We start from the raw sequence: 9,285 nt of genomic DNA, 5'->3' as shown, positions 1-9,285 counted from the left end.
ATTGAAAAGTAGATTGCATAATCTTGATTTAATATTTATTCGATCTTAAAAATAAAATATCTTTAAATAAGATTTTTAAGTTGAAATAATCAATTTTGACATCGTACAATTTTGATTCCAAAATTTATTCTTGATTTTACACACTTTTTTTTGTGAAACTTTTAATTTTTATTTTTTTACTTATAAAAAAATTTATATAACATAAATGTACAACAAGTTATTAAAATATTTAAAAAGAACTAATTTTATATTGGAATTATTAAACAAAATGCTATGCCATTATCTGATATGAGTATTTCTAATTTTACTATTTATTTGAAGTATGGCAATAAAGTCATTAAATAGTATCTCACTATTTATTTTTATTTATGACAACTCTCAAGATTTGAAAATATTATTAAGTTAAATTAACGAAATAATATTGTAAAGTAATCATTTTGATGTATTATATTTTAGAAATGATTCACATAGTTTACTTGTAGTATTCCAAAAAGTCATTATAATTGATTTTTATATGGAATTGAAATTGGAAATGTTTAGCCTATCAATAAAGATAACTTGTAATCTTTATGATTAAGCGATTAATTCTTGTGATGGAATTATAAAAATCTCAGTAAATTGTTGAAAAAATAAAAATTAAATGTGGTAATTATAATCAATTGGAATACTTATATGAATGTAATAGTATTAGTATATTTGGTATATTTAATGTACTTTTAGTATCGCAGTAACCTAGCTTATAAATGAAAACAAAAAAATGTTAATGTAGTAATTATAATCAATTGGAATATTTATAGTGAAATTATATAACCTTACTGATTTTTCAAAATATATTTATTTTTATTTGTTACTTAAGACTGAATTAAAAAAATGGCAAAAAAAAAATGTTGGATTGCTTTAAATCAATTACGTTTATTTTTAAAATATATCAACCTAAATTTCTGTTTTGAAAATGCCTATTATATAAATTCAATATATCAAAATAGTTTCCGATAACATAAAATCACTACTTATCAATTAAAATTGTAACAATTAAGATTTGTATATCTCTTTCTTAAGATCTCTATTAAAGTCATTAAAATGACATTTTGTTTGATTATTTTCTCAAATTTTCTTCACCATTGAAATTAACTTTACAATCAACAGTTTACTTTGCAACTTCCAGAGTATCTTGTAGTCGAATACTATGAGGTTTTGCTTGTTTAACGCCGCATTTGTTTATGAATTAATAAAACTTTAATTATGTTGCACAAATAATTGCTCACTTGTGGCAAATAAGCAACATGGCAGCCAAGTAAATACCAGTGGCAACAACAGCAGCTGCAACAACCCCAACAACAACAACAAGGCAGCAACACAACATGCAACATGCAACACAAAAAAACTAACTGTACTCGTGTTGCACACATACACAATGAACGACCCAAGTGCAATTTGAATAATTGATCGTGGGGCTATATTATTTTATACATTTTAATTGCAAATTGCAGACAGCCAGCTTAGAAACTACAGTATGAAAAATAGCGAATATTAAGCGGCAAATGGAAACTATAATTTTCTTTTCTGAACTTTGATGCAAAGAAGTTCAATCTGCCATGAATTGATTTTAGAATTGTATATGTGCTAAAAGAAGAAGGCTCAAAGAAGTCAGGAAATGTATGTAACATGCATAAGGAGGCATCTCAGATCCTATTAAGTATACTATATATATACTTGATCAAAGTCAACAGCTGAGACGATCTTTCCATGTATGAAACATTGAATGTCAGAAATATAACTGTACTTTTTTCGACAGCACTTTTCCAAGCAGATCAAGTTTTTCTTTTTACATTTTTACCACGCTCACTTTCGCCCCCGCAAATCGAAAAGCTATTTTGAAGTTAGAGGTACATATAATCATAACTCCAGTCTTTATGATTCTTGTAAATTTGATTGCAGACTAAAAATTGAGATGGTATTTATTTATTTTTGTATGTCAATCAATGGCTGCTGCAGTCAAGTCTTAATTGGCAATCTGGTATATTTTGTACTCTATGGTATATTTTGAATTTAATAGTACATCGATATACCAAGCATATAGCACTTCGTATATTATCAGCCTTGTTTAGTATAATAATTTGGTATAATTTAATATTAATACCGAATAAAGAATTTTTATTCGTAAAATATACAGAATTATTTTGCTAAAAATATTTGTTAATTTATTATTTTATGAATAAAAAGTCTATCTTTGGCATTATCCCTAAAATATAACAAATTATTATGCTAAAAATAGTAAAATTTTGTATATTTTTTGGAATTATACCGCACTGTTTTGTTGTTATTGATAACGCGTATCTTACAGTCGAGCACACTCAACTGTAGCTTTCTTTTTTTTTATTTATTAAACTTCTTTGCCAGTGAGGAAAGTAAACTTCTAAAGGAGTATGCTTAGAAAATGAAAAACCATATTTTAGATGGTTTTAACTAACTTATAAAAGCAATTTGTATATGCAAAAAGTTTCTAAAACAAATTTCAATCAACAAATTCTGCTTCTATATTTGTTATTTATTTATTTTTGCAGCTGAAAGACTCACATAACTGTAAGTTTGACCCCCCGGTTGAAATGAGCTGCAGCATTTGAAAATTTGACTATCGGTTAATTGGCTGGCGCACAGAATTCCACGTATTCCCAATATCAAATGACTTCTGGGCTATATAAAAGAGTATATATGCATGTTATATAGTAAATATATGTATTACTTATTTGCTCTTGCTCGCTGTTTAAGCTTATGTGTGTTCAAATTACACGTCTTATCATTTAATAAAATTCAGGGGAATTCATTGAAGAACGAACAACAAAATGAACTAACTACATATTTAAATATATCGAATTTCCACACAGCAAATACACAAAACACGAAAAAAAAGAAAAGAAATATGACGTGAAGCTAAACTTTAGGGAACCCAAAAAAAAAAGAGAGAACTATTTTTTTGTGTTATACCTAATGCATAGGTTAGAGGCATGCCACAAGCTGTGGCAGCAACAGCAGCACCAGAAGAAGAAGAAGAAGAACAAGACGAAGAACAGCAAACTGAAGAGCCAAATTCCTGGTAAAGTTCAAATCCTGTTTACTTCCTTTGAGTTACCTAAGCAAAGTCCAGAAGACAAACCACTAAATCTTCTATAGGTAGTTTCTCCGATGCTTTTGTATCTGTATCTGCATATGTGTATGTGTGTGTGAGTGTATTAGTATGTGTGTGTGTCTCTCTATGTGGTTCGGTTTTCATATATCTCGTCTCGTCGCTGATTTATTATTTACTTTATAAAAAATGCCTCTGCTTGGCTTTGCCGCATCTTTTTCTCATCGTTTTCGTTTGCTGTTTATGTAATTTTTTTCCATTTTTTTTTCGGCGCAAGCATTAGAAAGAGAGAGCAAGAGTAGACGCTTAATTCTTCACGGAAATCTTTTTCAATTTTAGCTTGATTGAATTTGCCTGCATTTGGCGGTTTGCTCTTTTCATTTCATTATCTATATACATATATTTTTATATATTTATTTGTCAAGCGCCTCAAACTGGCCACACACACACACACACACACACACACACACACACATTTTGGACACACTCGAAGAATGAATCCAGTCTAAGCATAACTGTTGAATTGCTACTTCAAATGTAACTCATAACATCTCATCCAAACACATATATCAAAACATTATAAAAACACACACTCGGCTCACTCTAAACGCGTAATTTATGGCAAGGAAATGAAACATAAACAAGTCGAGATTTTCGACTCTAACAACTTACAATGCGACACAGAAATACTCTCAAAAAAAATTAAAATTCAAAAATAACTATTTGTAATTATGAATTTCTTTTATATTTATAATAATTATTTACTTTGCATAAATATTGTTGAAACGTATTCAAGAATGGTTTAAGATTGTCAAGAAAATTATAAAAAAAAAACAAAATGTTGTTTGTTTTAAACTATTTAATAAAACAACATTTTTAGTTTATAGCAAAAAAAAAAAATAAATAAAATAAGTTAAGATATTCTTCATTACTTTTCAGGAATATAAATATAAATATATTACTTAAAGAAAGGGATAAATTTTGCAATTATGTAGCACCTAAAAAACCCAAATTTTTTTTTCTATCTTTAACATTTATGTGAAATTTAGCGATCCCCATATTTTTTATGAGTAACAAGATGATTCATAGATTACAATCAGCTATGCTTAAATATAACTAAAATCATGACAATGAAAATATTATGTAAAATTATAAAAGTTGAATATAAGACGTAAAATTTATTAACCTACCTAAAAAAAAAGTATGGAAAATATAGATACACAAATTATTTTCCGGAAATTAAATTTAAATCAGTTTAAAATGACGCTTAAGAAGAAAAATTTTTAAATTTAAATGTAAGATATAAGGCATGACAATATAAAAATGTAAAATTAAATTAATTTAAGCTACTACTATTACGATATAATATAATATAATATAATATTATAGTATTATTTATATTTTCCTGAGATTCAAAACTCAGCAAAATTTTAATAAAAAAATATTTTGTTTTCAATTTTTTATTAAATAGTTGAAAACATGGCAATATAAAAATTGAATAGCAGATGTTTAATTCATTAAGCTACAACTAATAAAATGCTTAAATGGATATGTAGGAAACATATTTTCACAAATTATTTCTCTTGAAGTTAAATTTAGGTCAGTTTAAAATTACACTAAAGAAGATCAATATGCAAAGTTTAAAATTTATGATGAAATATGAAAAATGACAATCTACAATGTAAATCTACAATAATCTGCCGAACTCTTTACTAAGTTAAGGTACAACTATTACGTTAAAATATAAAAATTAATATGATATTATTATTAATTTTTCTGTGATTCAAAATTCAGAAAAATTGAATAATAAAAAAATTTAGTTATCAATCTTTAAGAGGTTGAATTTCCTTTTTTTGCATATTTTGATCAGTTCATAAATCTGTTACTGAGTCATCATAACAATTAAAAATGTGAACTTATAATAAGCCAAATTTTATTAGAATTTAAGATACAACTATTACGATATAATATAATATTATTCATTTTAGAGAATCAAAATACAATAAAATTTGTAGTTAAATTTTCGTTTGTTTGCATATTTTGATGATAACAATTCAAAATGTAGAATTTTAATCTGCCAGATTTTAAATTAATTTACGATATAACTATGACGATATAATATATTATTATGAATTTTATATATTGAAAATACAGCAACATTTGTATATATAAAAATGTTGTTATCATAAAAATATTGTTGTTATCAATATCTCATTAAGTATGGGTTTTTTGCATATTTTTATCAGTTTATAAATCTGTTCGTGGTTTTTATAGGAAGCAATTCACAAATCTGCTTTAAAGAGTCATCATGACAATGGAAAATGTGTTGCAAAATTATGGTTTATTAAACGTAAGCCACACTCTAGTCGACTAGGCCCTAAGTAGCTAGAGGGCAGAGGACAGAGTATCAAATGGCTAGAAGCAAAAGCGTGTTAGCGGCACAGAGGAAGCTAGAAGACTGCAATAAAGTGGCAACATGGCAGCTGCCTCATACCACGCTACAGTGACTCCAACAGCAGAGGGAGAGAGAGAGAGAGAGAGAGAGAACGGGTTAGATGAAGTTCGCTGCACAATGAGATTTATTTATCGTGATTGTACGCTTAATTGAAAATTGTTTGAAAGCCCACACACATGTTGCGGCTACTTGAGAGCGCAACAGGAATCGACAGAGACAGAGAGAGAGTGAGTGAGAGAGAGAGAGAGTCCGGGAATAAGAGAAGCTCTTCCATATATCACCATGACCTGTCTTATACATACATTTAAGCTGACATAGATTCTGCTCTGACTTAGCGGACAATTTGTCAACGACGGACGCAATGATAGCAACACAAATTATTGCCAGTTGTAAAATGAAAATGTCAAAGTCGACAAGCAGCACAGAGTTCTCCTCCTTCCCCTTCCCCTTCTCCTTCCCCTACCCCATCCAAAGGACTCTTCTGAGCCGCACCAGGATATCCATGTATGCGGGGGCCGTCGCTATGAATGGAATCCATCAGCCGCCCGCGGAGCTCAGGCTTCCAGCTGACAGCAACAGCAGCAGAAGCAGAAGCAGAAGCTGAAACAGTTGCCATGCCATCCAAAATGAAGCTCGAGTGTACGTATTCAATCAGTTTCACTCAACTGCTGATGATAAAAACAAGCAGAAAACGCTGCAGGCGAGCGTGCTCGACTCTTAATATACTCCTAAGTACGAATATCGCTTGAAGCACTTGCCAACGTAATGCTTAATGCTCCCAATGATTAGAAACATTTTATGGAAACTTTGTAAGCCATGTAATAGACCCAGGATATTATTTTAAGTAATAATATTTTAATATTTGATTTGTTTTTCTTGCTAGTAATACAAGCTTAAGATTTCTAATGGTACTAATCCCTAAAAGTTTTCTCATTATTACAATTAAAAGACCTTTTTTTGTAAACTTCATAATAACAGTTGCGATATTTTACTTACTATATATCTTATATCTCTACATTTGACAATTTTTTGACCATATATACTGTATACAAATTTATTTCTTTTATATTCTGTAAGTTTTTGCTTATTATTTTAAATTTATAAAAATCTTTTAATCAATAATTTCAAAATCGATATCTTGTATGCTTAGAAAGCTTTTCTCTGATTATTTGAAATGTTCAATTTATAGAAATTGTAATATTAATAAGCCAATGAGTCTGAATAATATAATATATTACTCTTTCAAATTCAAGCGCAGGCCACATCGATGCAGCTACAATACGATAGATGGCGCTAACTCAACTTCTCTACTGCGAGTGGCGAAAATACTTAAGAATTTCGTAAATATATAATACTTTAACAATTGTAAAAAATTGGAAGAAGAATTACATATTATATATATTTCATATCTATATAAATGAATTACAAAATATACTCTAAAGTGTAATTAATTATTTAATTTTTACAAAATCATTAAAAGCACTTAGAATGTGATAATAATCGTATATATAGAGAACACAAGCAAATGTGTTTTTATCCAATGATAAAAGTGTGCTTGAATAATACACTTAAAATACGTAAAAAACACCTTAATTTTACTGCTGCACAAAGTTTCACAAAATAATAACACTCTCAAAGTAAATACCTCAGTATTTGTTTAACATAAGTGTCATTTGCTATAGGGTTGTATCAACTTAGCACACACTGGGTCACGTTGTGGTTATATGTTATAAAATAAGAATTAATATATTCTAAATTAATTAATAACTAATAATTCATTTTATAACTACTATCATACAGACTCAAGGCTTTTCTTCATCATATTAATTTCTAAATTTAACAAGTATGCAAAATTTAAAAAAGATTGATAAAAATACAGACTAGGATTTTCTAAATTATCATAAAATATATTCTTGCATGAGAGAAATTAACCACTTAATTAACGAATATATTTTATGATGATGAAGAAAAGCCTAGAGTTAATATTTTTATAAATCCTTTTAAATTATTGCATACTTGTGAAATACAGAAATTTATTATAATATTTTGTTCTTAATAACAATATATAGTATTTTATGTTTTCTATTTTGTTATTTTTTTTTTTTAACTTTTGTTGTAAATCTATGTAGGAAGAAAATGTTCAATTGTCCTTTTTTTTCTTTTTTACAGTTAAATAAACACCCACTTTTAAATACTTGAGAAAATTAATATAGAAAATTATTAAATCTTTTTTTTCTTAATAACTTTTCCCGTATATTATTTTATGTTCTCTATTTGTTGTTGTTTTTTTTTTGTAACTTTCATTGTAAATCTGTTTAGGATGAAAATGTTCAGTTGGGTTTTGTTTTCTTTTATATATTTTAAATAGACATTAGCTTTTAATATATATATGTATATTTAAAAAAAAATAAAAAATTCGTTTGAGTTAAAAAACCTTAAATTTAAAAAAAATTCAAAAAAATAAAATACAATATTTCATATAAATTGCTTAATATATACAATGTAAATCGTTCATAAAATTAAAAGGGCATTATCAAGTTATTTCAATGGTTTTACAAGCAGTTTCTGGGTAAACTACATACTTAAGAAATTCATGGTAATCATTTTTCGTTTCATTCGTTTTCATTGCTAAGTAACCCAGAGTCAGAGTCGTTGTCGATGGAGGCCAAACCTGCTTGCTGTCCTAACAAGCAACATATGTTTGCAGCCATCAGGCGAAAAACCCGAGTGCCCGAGTGCCACCCCATTAAATGCGACCCGACCCCCAATCGCCGTGGTGAGCTCTGCATAATTCCATCAGTAAGAATAACACAAAATACTCGTACTTCACAGCATTATATTATGTTTGTGGAGAGTGTGTATAACGAACGCTTGCTGACATCCTTCTTGACAGGAGGCGCCTCCTCTTTGGAGCACACCTCCCCCCAAAATGGGCGATGGCCACGCTCTTTGGATTTGCCTCAAATACATTTTTGGATTGCCTTCCTGGTACTTATCCCCAACAGGGTCTACCGGGACTTTTCTCTCCTCGCCTCTCGCCACTTCCTTCTTGCCAACTGTTAATTGCTTTGCTTTGATGTTCCGACTTCTGTTTTTGAATTTTTGCCTAGCATCGTGCATATCACGACGATATACTTTTCAATATAATAAAGTGCAACAAATGAAGCTTAAACTAATCCTATTTTCTGCACGGATTGATTACTATAAAATGTGGTACTGTGATCTACGATTTTAATATAATTAAGAGGAACATTTTGAGATTTTTATATAAACTTTACTCAAGTAAATAATCTTTTTTTTAATGTATGATGTTTTAAAAATAATAAAATCACATATAAGATAGTTTCATATGTTAAATGAAATAATTTAGGATATATTTTAATATTTAGAAAAGGTTTGAAATTTTACCAAGTCAAATATAATGTGGAATTACTTTGAAAGTTGTGTGAATAATTACTTCAAAAATAAAATATATTTGAATCCTTAACCCATACAATATATAGGTAAGACTTCCTATATATAAATATATAATATCCTATATTCAAATATATATACAAGTCTACATTTATTAGGTAAATTAGCTTTTAAAGTTATTCTTTATTTAATAAGATTAAAATAAAATAATGCCAAAAAAAAATTCGAAACGTACGTTCGAACGTGAAGCTAACACTTCCTATATATAAAGAAGATAAACACAATTTGGGTT

The sequence above is a fragment of the Drosophila sulfurigaster genome, chromosome 2L (genome assembly GCF_023558435.1).
Source record: "Drosophila sulfurigaster albostrigata strain 15112-1811.04 chromosome 2L, ASM2355843v2, whole genome shotgun sequence".
In the NCBI taxonomy this organism is placed as follows: domain Eukaryota; kingdom Metazoa; phylum Arthropoda; class Insecta; order Diptera; family Drosophilidae; genus Drosophila; species Drosophila sulfurigaster.
The sequence above is the reverse complement of the archived record's forward strand: the minus strand, read 5'-3'. Positions refer to the sequence as shown.